A 9,620-nucleotide genomic window follows, 5' to 3' on the forward strand; every position below is an offset into this window, starting at 1 on the left:
GCGCTGTCCTGCTGGCAGCATCGCCGCTGCGTGAGGTACGACAGACGCTGACCCGCCTGCAAGAAAAAGACAAAGTCGTCATGGCAACGTGCACAGCCGTCGCGGATACCGCGGCTGCGACATCGCCGCCTCGCGTCGTCGTCGTCGTCGCGGCAACGCTACGGATGCACGCAGACACGCGTGAGTGCGCGACAGTGGACTCACCTACACGTCAGCATACCGCCGCATTATTTTTACATAATTCACGTTCTTTTGGACGTCTTGCCGGTGGAATCATCACCGCAAACATATTTTCGTCGCTCAGTCGACACACCGTTGCAATGCCGGTACGGAGCGCAGACGAGCTGCTTGTTTCGCGTATTTGAACGGATCAACGTCAAATCGATCCGCTAACAGTAACAGTGATACGTCAATTACCGCAAACACGGGCACCAACACACGCACCACGCACGCACGCATGCACACACTCACATGCAAACACGCACCTACACACACATGCACGCAAACACTCACTCACACACTCACACTCACGCACACACACGCACACACACTGGACACACAGACAATGAAGAAACCTGGAAGGCGAGTATTACAAGCAGAGACGAACAGCGATGCTGCTGCTCACTGAATCCTATACTAATCAGGAGTAGATAACAGGGATTCCCTATTATCTACTCCTAATACTAATCCTGCTGAACGTGACCTTAATCCGGCCCGGAACGCAGCCGTCCGCTCTCTTGGGATAACCGTCAGGCACTAATTACGGCGAAAATTATGGCAGAACCTCGATGTTCGCTGCACCGTGTGAGTTAACTCAATGCTACTTCACCGACCCACTGCATCGCAGATCTCTCCCACACGTGCCCGGGGCTCGAGATATACCGACGATAAATACCGTCGAAGCAGGTGGCCATGGCTGCCTCCCTTATGTATCATGCTTTGAAGATTGACTGATGTCCATGCAATGAGGCAGTAACCAGGTGGCTGTTGCCTAAGCAGTGCGGCTTCTCGCTTTTTCCCCCGTATACTCCGTGTTCTGTACCTATACTTCCTTCTTTGTATATTTCATAACTCTATTTGCTCGAGATAAAGCACTGTGTCGAATATGCGAGTGGCCTCGATAATGGTTCCTTTGTAGGAACGCTCTGCACCCGGTGTGCCGTCCCAACTCGCCGCGGTGCCCCCCAAAAATTCCCAATTAAACAGAGGCCCAACATTTTGCCCCCCCTCCATACCTAAGAAAATTCGTGTTTGACCCGTGGAAGTCAATATAATTGAGATGCACAGCCGAGCAAAGCCCAAGCACAAGTAAAAGCTCAACGGGGGGAAGGGTCCAGCCAACGTACGTTCAGCAAACTCACTTACGCGAGAAATACTTAATTCGTTTTCGAGAACGTGCAAACGACTTTTCTCGCGGCACCTGGCTCGCTCCCTGCCTCTCATTCAATGCCAAGCAACGCGTCGGTTCAGGATCCGAGGGAAACGCGCGGCGCTGCAGACAGAGGGGAGAAATGCAGGTGCGTGGAGATTTGGACTGCCGCCTCATCGTAAGGCGTTTTAACATCTATCGCGCGCATGTCGCACCTGCGATTCATCGTGGAACCCGCGACATTCCACACGTTTGCAATGCGAAAAGTAAGGGTGCCTCGAGAAATCAGAGGAAAAACTACAATTTATAGATTTCTTTCGGGTGTTGTGAGATTGCAGGGAAGGGAGGGGGAAGGGAGTGGGGGAAAAGGGTGAGGATTCCGCGACGTGACAGTCTCAAGAGAATAGGGAAAACTTCAATTTAGATTCATTCGGTTGTGAGCTGGAGAGGGGAATGGAGGAGGGAGAGGGAGAAAGGTAGAGAAGGTACTGACGTGACAGTCAAGAGAATCAGGAAAAACTACAATCAGATCATCGCAGTTTGTGAGCTGGGGGGAAGGGAAGGAAGGGAGGGGGGATCACACTGAGACATGCAATGTTATAGGTCCATTTCAAACACACTAAGGAATGTTATTGGGCATGTAAAGAAATCACAGCGTTTACGTACAGGCACGGGTGTTATTCTATACGGCTGTGACATTCACGAACTCACATCGAGCTCGGTATCGTAAAAGAAGTCAATACGTTCAATCCTCATATCCTCAATAAGTTTTACGAGGGAACAGACATATTGCTGCGCTGCGTAAGTGGTGGTGGATAAAATCGCAACCTGTATGCATGTTGCACTACTAAACCATGTCTCGTACATTTCCGATAATCTCATGGCTATCCATAATCTCATTTTCCGAATATCTCATCCTTCCGATATATAGCCCCCTTTGCAGCTTTTCTTCCCTGCGAGTTTATATGTCGCCTACAATTCACCTGACCCTCTCCACAACAAAACCTAGCAGATATTTAATAGAGAAAGCAAGAGCGAAAATGAGACGATGGCACACAGCAGGTTTTTGCGTGAAATTTCGTTCGCGTAGACAGCAGTTGTCCCGTGACATGCCCCGAAAACTCCAAAAAACGTGAAATTAGCCCTCAAGCAGCGCGCTATGCCTCTAAGAATTATATATGCTAAATATGAAAGCTATGGCAGTAATGACGCCTTCGACGCAGGCAGGACTTGAAGCCGACTCATTATTTTCCAAACCAAATTAAGCAACCCATTAGGCGCTGAAGGTCGTCGCTCGTGTAGGTTCCCTAAATTGCTCCGGCAAATGCAATTTTGATGTTATCCTCCCCCTCGAACTATACGGCCTATAGCCATCAATCACAGGTCGTAGCGGAAAGCAGGGATCACCAAGAAATGATCGCAGCGAAACATTGACCAACCGCCCGTGTTCCCGATTCAAAAATTTAATCAATGCAAATCCTTTTTGTCGGATTGCCAACTGCACTGAAGTATCGCAAGATGGCCGATCAAGTTGGAATCGCTTCAAGCTGTGCATGTTTCGATTGCAGATTTGACAAACTCGCGACATGCCAAAAATACACCACCACCAGCAATGCGGACGCTACAATTACAAGTTGGGCATATCACAGAGCACTACCTGAAGTCAGGAGCAGTTACATAATGCTATCTGTTATACCTCCGCCGCAATACGGAGTTGCAGGAGGTAATTGTAATCGGCTCTCGTGGTGTGTGTGTGTGTGTGTGTGTGTGTGTGTGTGTGTGTGTGTGTGTGTGGTGTGTGTGTGTGGGTTTTGTTTGTAGCCTTTGGCACGCGATCGATACGCGTCGAGGTCAGCGAGTGGTGAGTCCAGCAGGCAGGCCACGCAGCTGAGCGTGCGAGTCAGCAGCAAGGCGAGTGCAGTCAGCAGCGCGCCAACCAGCGAGCACATAACATGTTAGCATGCTCGCGGAAGGTATGCAGCTCTCCGTGAGTGCCTCTGTCTAGTTACATCGTTATTACATGCGGAGTCTACCTCAAGTCATAAGCTAAGCTGTGATTGTAAACAACATTTTCTAATAGGCAAACATAAGTGCTCAATGTTACATCTGTGGAAGTTATGCTTGAGCTGTTTAGTTTGTGTCTTAGCAATAGCACTAGCCAACACCTTTGCCACATGAACATCGTAACACCACAGTCTACAATCACCGAAGGCACTTGGAACGTCTTCCCAACGAAAAAAAAGGCTAAATAATACACGAAATGTATTTACTACCAAAAAGGTCATTTATAATGTTTCTCTACTGCTATTTCGCCTATATTATAATCAGCCTGTAAATGCCGGTCATAAAATGCCTCATCTCAACACACAAGTAACACCGCAATGCGGCTAATGCTTGCTGCACACTGACGCATTAAATATATAGCAGGTAGGAAAGCGTGGCCTGCCAAGATTTCGCGGGGAGAGTGCTGATCGCTTCGCCTTGATTTCACAGCGAAACGCAACACAAACATTCAGACGTTCTACTTCCATCTTGTTTTATTGAAGGGCAGTGTTCACCTTGTTAATACAAAAAATACTGTCTGTGTTCGTAACCGAGACTGTGTCACGCGAAATCACACACAACCTGAATCAAAATTCTCAGCGTTGCTCCAGTTGGCGCAGTTTATGTAAATGGCTGTCGACATCAAAGAAAAACACCCACCGCGGCTCTCGTGACCTCATTTTTTGCGCAGCAAATTATTGCAACGCTCCAGCTTGGCGGCTTTGACGAGGCTCAGATAGGAGTTGTAAAGCAGCGTGGTAGTTTCGGGCCGAAAATGCCAGTGCGCGCCTAATTTACTATGCACAGCCCTGTACTTGCAGCCAATTTACATAAGACTGCGGCAATGCGGGAGCGAATTGCGAGAATTGCGTCAGGCTGTGTGTGATTTCCGCCGTGACAAGCTCGGTTAGCGAAACAGCAGTATGTTTTTATAAGCAAGTGAACACTGCCCTCAATAGAAAGCAAAGATGGAAGTAGAATGGTTGAAGTGTGTTGTGTTGTAATTTCGTGGGGGGTTGGGGAAAAATAAATCAAGCAGAGCGTCGAGCGAAATTTTGGCAGTACGGCTTTCCTACCTGCTATATATTTATGTGTCAGTGTGCAGCAGGCTAGCGTGAACGGTGTACTTGTGTGTTCAGAGAGCATTTGAACCGTCATTTACAGTGATTATAGGCGCACAATAGAGTAGAGATAACCATTAAAACTTGGTAGTAATACATGTCGTGGTTTATTTACCCTTTTTTTATTTTTTTTTTATTGAGACGTTCCCAAAGTGCCTGGGAGTTACAAGACTACAGTACAGTGATCCCGATGCACGGTTAGTTTCCACCACGAATTTCTTCAATTCGTCACGTGGCAATGCGCAACTAAACACCATAGGCCGATGAAAGTTGATGTCCATGCGTTCTCTGTACGCGCCCGCATCCAAATTTTTACTCCCGCACCAAAAAAGTTCACACTCACTCGCTGAACGAAAATTCCCGGCATTTCATAAAAGTCCCATATCAGAAATTCCCGCCTCAAAAAATGCAACAATTCTAGCAGTCAGCACTACATTATGGAAGAACAAACAGTAAAATTTGGAGTAAAAACTAGTCCACAAAGAAGTTAATGGACATTTTTCAACTTATTTTCATATGTACAAAGACCTGAACCCTCACTAAGTCTAGTTGGTTTTGTAGATTGAAGAGATGAATGTTTGATCTAAAATCCCTCATGAAAAATCTCAACAATGGCCTGACGAGAAGCCATGAAATCAACTTTCATCGGCCTTATCGTTTGGTTCGGTATTTGTATTTCAACTAAAATTGCTGTCGAAATATCTTGTCTAGAACTTAACTACGAGAGGTAGTACGTATGGCGTGGTAACCTGTGTCCACGAGGGGCGTGTAAAAATATATTGCCGCTAGATAAATGTATGAACTATGATTTATGAATCAATATATGATTTCCTCGTGTTATGTTGTTGACATGATTTGCCACTGGTGTTATGATTTTTGTGGCAGGCACTTGCCGTTGGGGTCTCATACCATCCAGCCAAGCCCAGCTTGTCAATACGTTAAACGTGAACGGACAGCCACGGCTTTCACGCATGGGAAAGCGATCTATTCTTATCTTACCTTCTGCTGTGACGTTTAGTTCCGCTGAACTGACACAAACTGCGAAAAAGCATCAACTTTCGAAGAGAATCTGCTAGCCGACACAGCCTGCATAGTTCGCCCACGCCGTCGACGCAATAATCGAGAACAGACGACCGTCGACCGGTGTTTTAACGAAGCGTCCGTATTGTTTAAACCTATTTCTAAAAACGTCATTGGCCATCTCGAGTGACCAGACCTTGACCCAGACTGCATTTTCCCGCTCGCCGAGGGTAGTAAAGGGACAAGTGAATAGTGTCATTTCCCGTCGAAACTGTTTGGCTGCATTAAAAACTCACTCTTCGCGTCGTGCCAGATGACAGCAAGACCAGGAATTTCATGCATATGTGTAATATCTGGTACAAAGGATTGGTCTGAGATTCATTTTCCTATTCCGCACTAACTTCTGACTGGTTTTTCGCAAAAAAGTAATTTCGGAGTTTACTGGCGCTCATCTCGCCCTATGCGGCTCTCTTTACACGTGACCGCGGAACTTACCTGAGTGGAGGCAGATACACGTTGACAGCAACGGCCACTTGCTTGATCAATTAGTTGATTGCATTGAATGTTGATCGTGTCAGAATTGATTTAGTTGATAATTGAACATTAGTTATGTCTTGATCACACTGAAACGACTTGCAAACGTTGTTTCCCGATCTACTGCTATACCATGTGAGTGGTAAAGTAGGAAAGATCCTGTCACCACATGATATTACCTTAGTTTATTATCGTAACCTACTACCTCACTGTACGGCTGTATACCGATCTACACGTCATGCCAATGCCTTTACCGGGCTTTAGCGTCTTTAGGCATTTAGTTTTATCATCATGCGCTCGAAATTTCAGCTCATTGTTTGTAAATTGTAATATTTAATTTTATTCAGGAATTTTTGATATTCTGAACCACTTGGTTCGCGAGAACGAGCGCAAAGAGATCCGTCGCCCTTTTCTGATCAATGGTCTACAAAGCAAAGAGTACCGAGTTTTGATTCCGCGGTGAGTGTTTAGTTGGCATTTTCGATAGCCTCTATGAACTAGGCTATGCCCTTCGGCTCCGCCACAGGAGGCGGCGGCTTCCTGTGGCGGAAGCGAAGGTCTATAGTAATGGTAGTATAGTTCTAGAGGCTAGCATTTCGAATAGTCGGATAGCCCCTTCAGCAACTCAGCTGAAACTCAATTTACTACATCGAGCTATATTTTGCGTAACACACTCATTTTCGTGATCTGATTGCAACGGCTCCAGGGAATTCCCCTTCTCACACAATTCGATGGGCAAACCGTGCATTTTTAGACCTTGTTTACCATAAGGACGCTGTGGGTCTCGTCATTTGACGAGAAATTAAAAGGCTTTGATCGATAGACAAAATCATGAGCACACTGTGGTTCATATCAATGTGTCATGTGTCAGATCTCATTCGTAATGCTCGTATCCTTCCTTCTTTTCTCGATCTCTCTCTCTCTCTCTCTTGCTCTCTCGTCGCCGGCGTCCGATCCCGTCGTGCAGGCATCTGGTATCCAGGGCAGCAACTCGGAGGAAGGACTTGCAGCATCTGCCTCATCAAGAAGCAGGGCAAAGTGCGCGCGGCTGGACGAAGAGAAACCACAAGTGAGTGTCCTCTCCCGGCCGCCGTATGAACGTTGATCTCGACCTGGCGACACCCGTCGCACCCACAGTAAATGTCGTGCAGACTTTCCCCGTTCGCATACAAGCCGTTCCCAAGGCTTCTGTTTCGTCGACCGGATTCGCATCGGAGATAGGGACGAATGTCGCGTCGCGAATGGCACACGTGATGTTTTATTGTTGTTCACTGTTTTTTTGTTTGCTTCCCCCACGAAATAGGCGCCGCGTCGAAGTCGTTAGGAGATGAAGAGATCGTGTCAGTTAATTATGAACTGTGTAACAGGGATAAAATAATAATGGATCAGAATGCCGGATATTATATCGCCAAATTTTCTAAACCTATAACCTTGACGCCTCACCCTCGGCACTATACCCCTAATTCCTACAGGCTTTAATCGCAATTGGTATATCTAGCTAATAATCCTATTAGCGCCATTTATGGATTTTAAACTCTGGTCGAGATAACCTTGATACACCTTCTCAGCTGCGACTCGTGGTGTGGTTATGTTATCTCGGGGGAGGCGATCGTGCGTCATATTCGCAGTTAAAGTCGTTATCGCGTTGTTCCATCGTTCAGTCGGAACGGAGACCGCTCCGACTTTGACGAGTCTTCAACATCGGCACAGCCGGCATCGAGCAACACGCACCGCGCTGGGCCACCCACAAGGTGTGCCGACTGGGTGAACAGCACCTCCCTGGCCATCCGCAGAGAGTGCCGGTCTCCAACGGTGAGCGGAAATGATCACCACAAGATAGAAATCATGTAGGCTAGCGCCGAAGACAAATGGTGTTTTAGACGTATTCCTGTGCAGAGGACAACTATCCGTCACAGGGCTGCGTAGTTATAACGATTAATCAATATCACATTGTAACATCAGAGACGCAAACGACTCCTGTGATTAGGCAGGAATCTCAGGCTAGTAATGACGTATAAATATTAGCTTTATTCTTCGCGTTCGACGCAGAATTCAGGCTAGTAAGACGTAAGATTAGCTTTTCTGTCGGCGTATCAAGCCAGAGAATTCATGGCTAGTAAGACGTAAAGATTAAGCTTATTCCTTCGCGTTCCAAGCAAGGAATTCAGGCTAGTAAGACGTAAGATTAGCTTATTTTTCGCGTTCGACCCTCATTCGCTTTTTGCATTTCACAGAGTTCATCGTAGTTCACAACGGCATCATCACAAACTATAAGGACATCAAAAAGTTCCTGGTAAGTCTACTTTTTTGATATGTATATCCGTCATAATAATGTATGTATATATAATATATATATATAGTATATATATATATATGTGTATATATATATATAGTCCGTATATGTTGCTACGTAACTACTACTTCGTGTGGTTGAATAAGGAGGGTGAACCTAATTCATGCCCTGTGGGTACAAAGCACCGGAGCCGTGTTGGCGACACCATCCTTCTTATATACCCTTGGGGTACATATCACTGGCATTTATTACAATGGTAGCAGTAACTGGGCGGTAATATATAACGATGACGGATTGGCGCCTTTGCAATAATGAATAACCATTGGGTGGATTTACAGTAATAACCTATAATATTATAAGGTCAATGGCATCACGAAGGTAATGTGACGCTAAAGAAATACGAGAAATATAATAAATAATGTGTAAAACTATAAATACTATAATAAGACAAAAAGATTAACAGATAAGATGAAAAAAATATAACAAACAACTGAGAAAAATTTATTTTTTTAAAGTACAACAAAAAAAATAAACAGGGGGGGGCGATATCATAGATGCGTTGCGGTGGCCGACGTTGTGCACTTGCAGGTGAAGCAAGGGCTTGGAGTTGAGTCGGAGACGACACGGAGGTAGTCGCGAAAAGCTCGCTCAGCACTGCGGCGGCAACGCATCCGAGCTTGAACTTCCGCGAGCTGGTGGAAACAGGTCGTCCAGCAGGTGGGTGAAGGCACCGCACGGGCCGACACCTGCGTCGCCGGAGTCGTCACGGCTCGGCGGCAGCTTGAGGCGATAGTACGAGTCGGTTCGTTGGGTGTGTGCATTATGTATGAGAAAGGGAGAGAGAGAGAGAGAGAGCGAGAGATGAGAGAGAAGAGAGAGAGAGAGAGAGAGAGAGAGAGAGAGAGGAGAGAGAGAATGACAGGAGAGAGAGATAGGAGAGAGAGAGGTCAGACCGTGACCAGATAATATAAGAGCAGGCGGTTGAGTCGCAGGAGGGAGCGAGAAGGGAGAGGACGTACGTAATAACCCGCGTTTGCCGTTTATTTTCTTGCTCACAGGAGGGTGACTGGAGCGTTCGTGTTCAATGAGCAGTCACTTCCCGCGAACATGGTCGCCACCCAGGTAAGGGCAGAAAGATCTATGTGTGCATCAGACTAGAGGTAGCGGCATCTACAGGGGATCGAGTTTAAGAAAGTTTTAATGGTGCAAGAGATAATTCCTCACGGGAGAGTCAACGAGT

The 9,620-nt window shown here is 46.5% G+C and overlaps 1 long non-coding RNA gene across 1 annotated transcript; it reads left to right on the plus strand.

The window, feature by feature from the left end:
• The first annotated feature begins 7,848 nt into the window (after positions 1-7,848).
• LOC106816705 lies at positions 7,849-9,009 on the plus strand. The gene is made up of 3 exons (XR_001394927.1): positions 7,849-7,899; positions 8,322-8,380; positions 8,969-9,009. It is a non-coding gene; the product is annotated as an uncharacterized LOC106816705 (long non-coding RNA).
• The last annotated feature ends 611 nt before the right edge of the window (positions 9,010-9,620 follow it).

The sequence above is a fragment of the Priapulus caudatus genome, unplaced genomic scaffold (genome assembly GCF_000485595.1).
Source record: "Priapulus caudatus unplaced genomic scaffold, Priapulus_caudatus-5.0.1 Scaffold1459, whole genome shotgun sequence".
Lineage (NCBI taxonomy): Eukaryota > Metazoa > Priapulida > Priapulimorpha > Priapulimorphida > Priapulidae > Priapulus > Priapulus caudatus.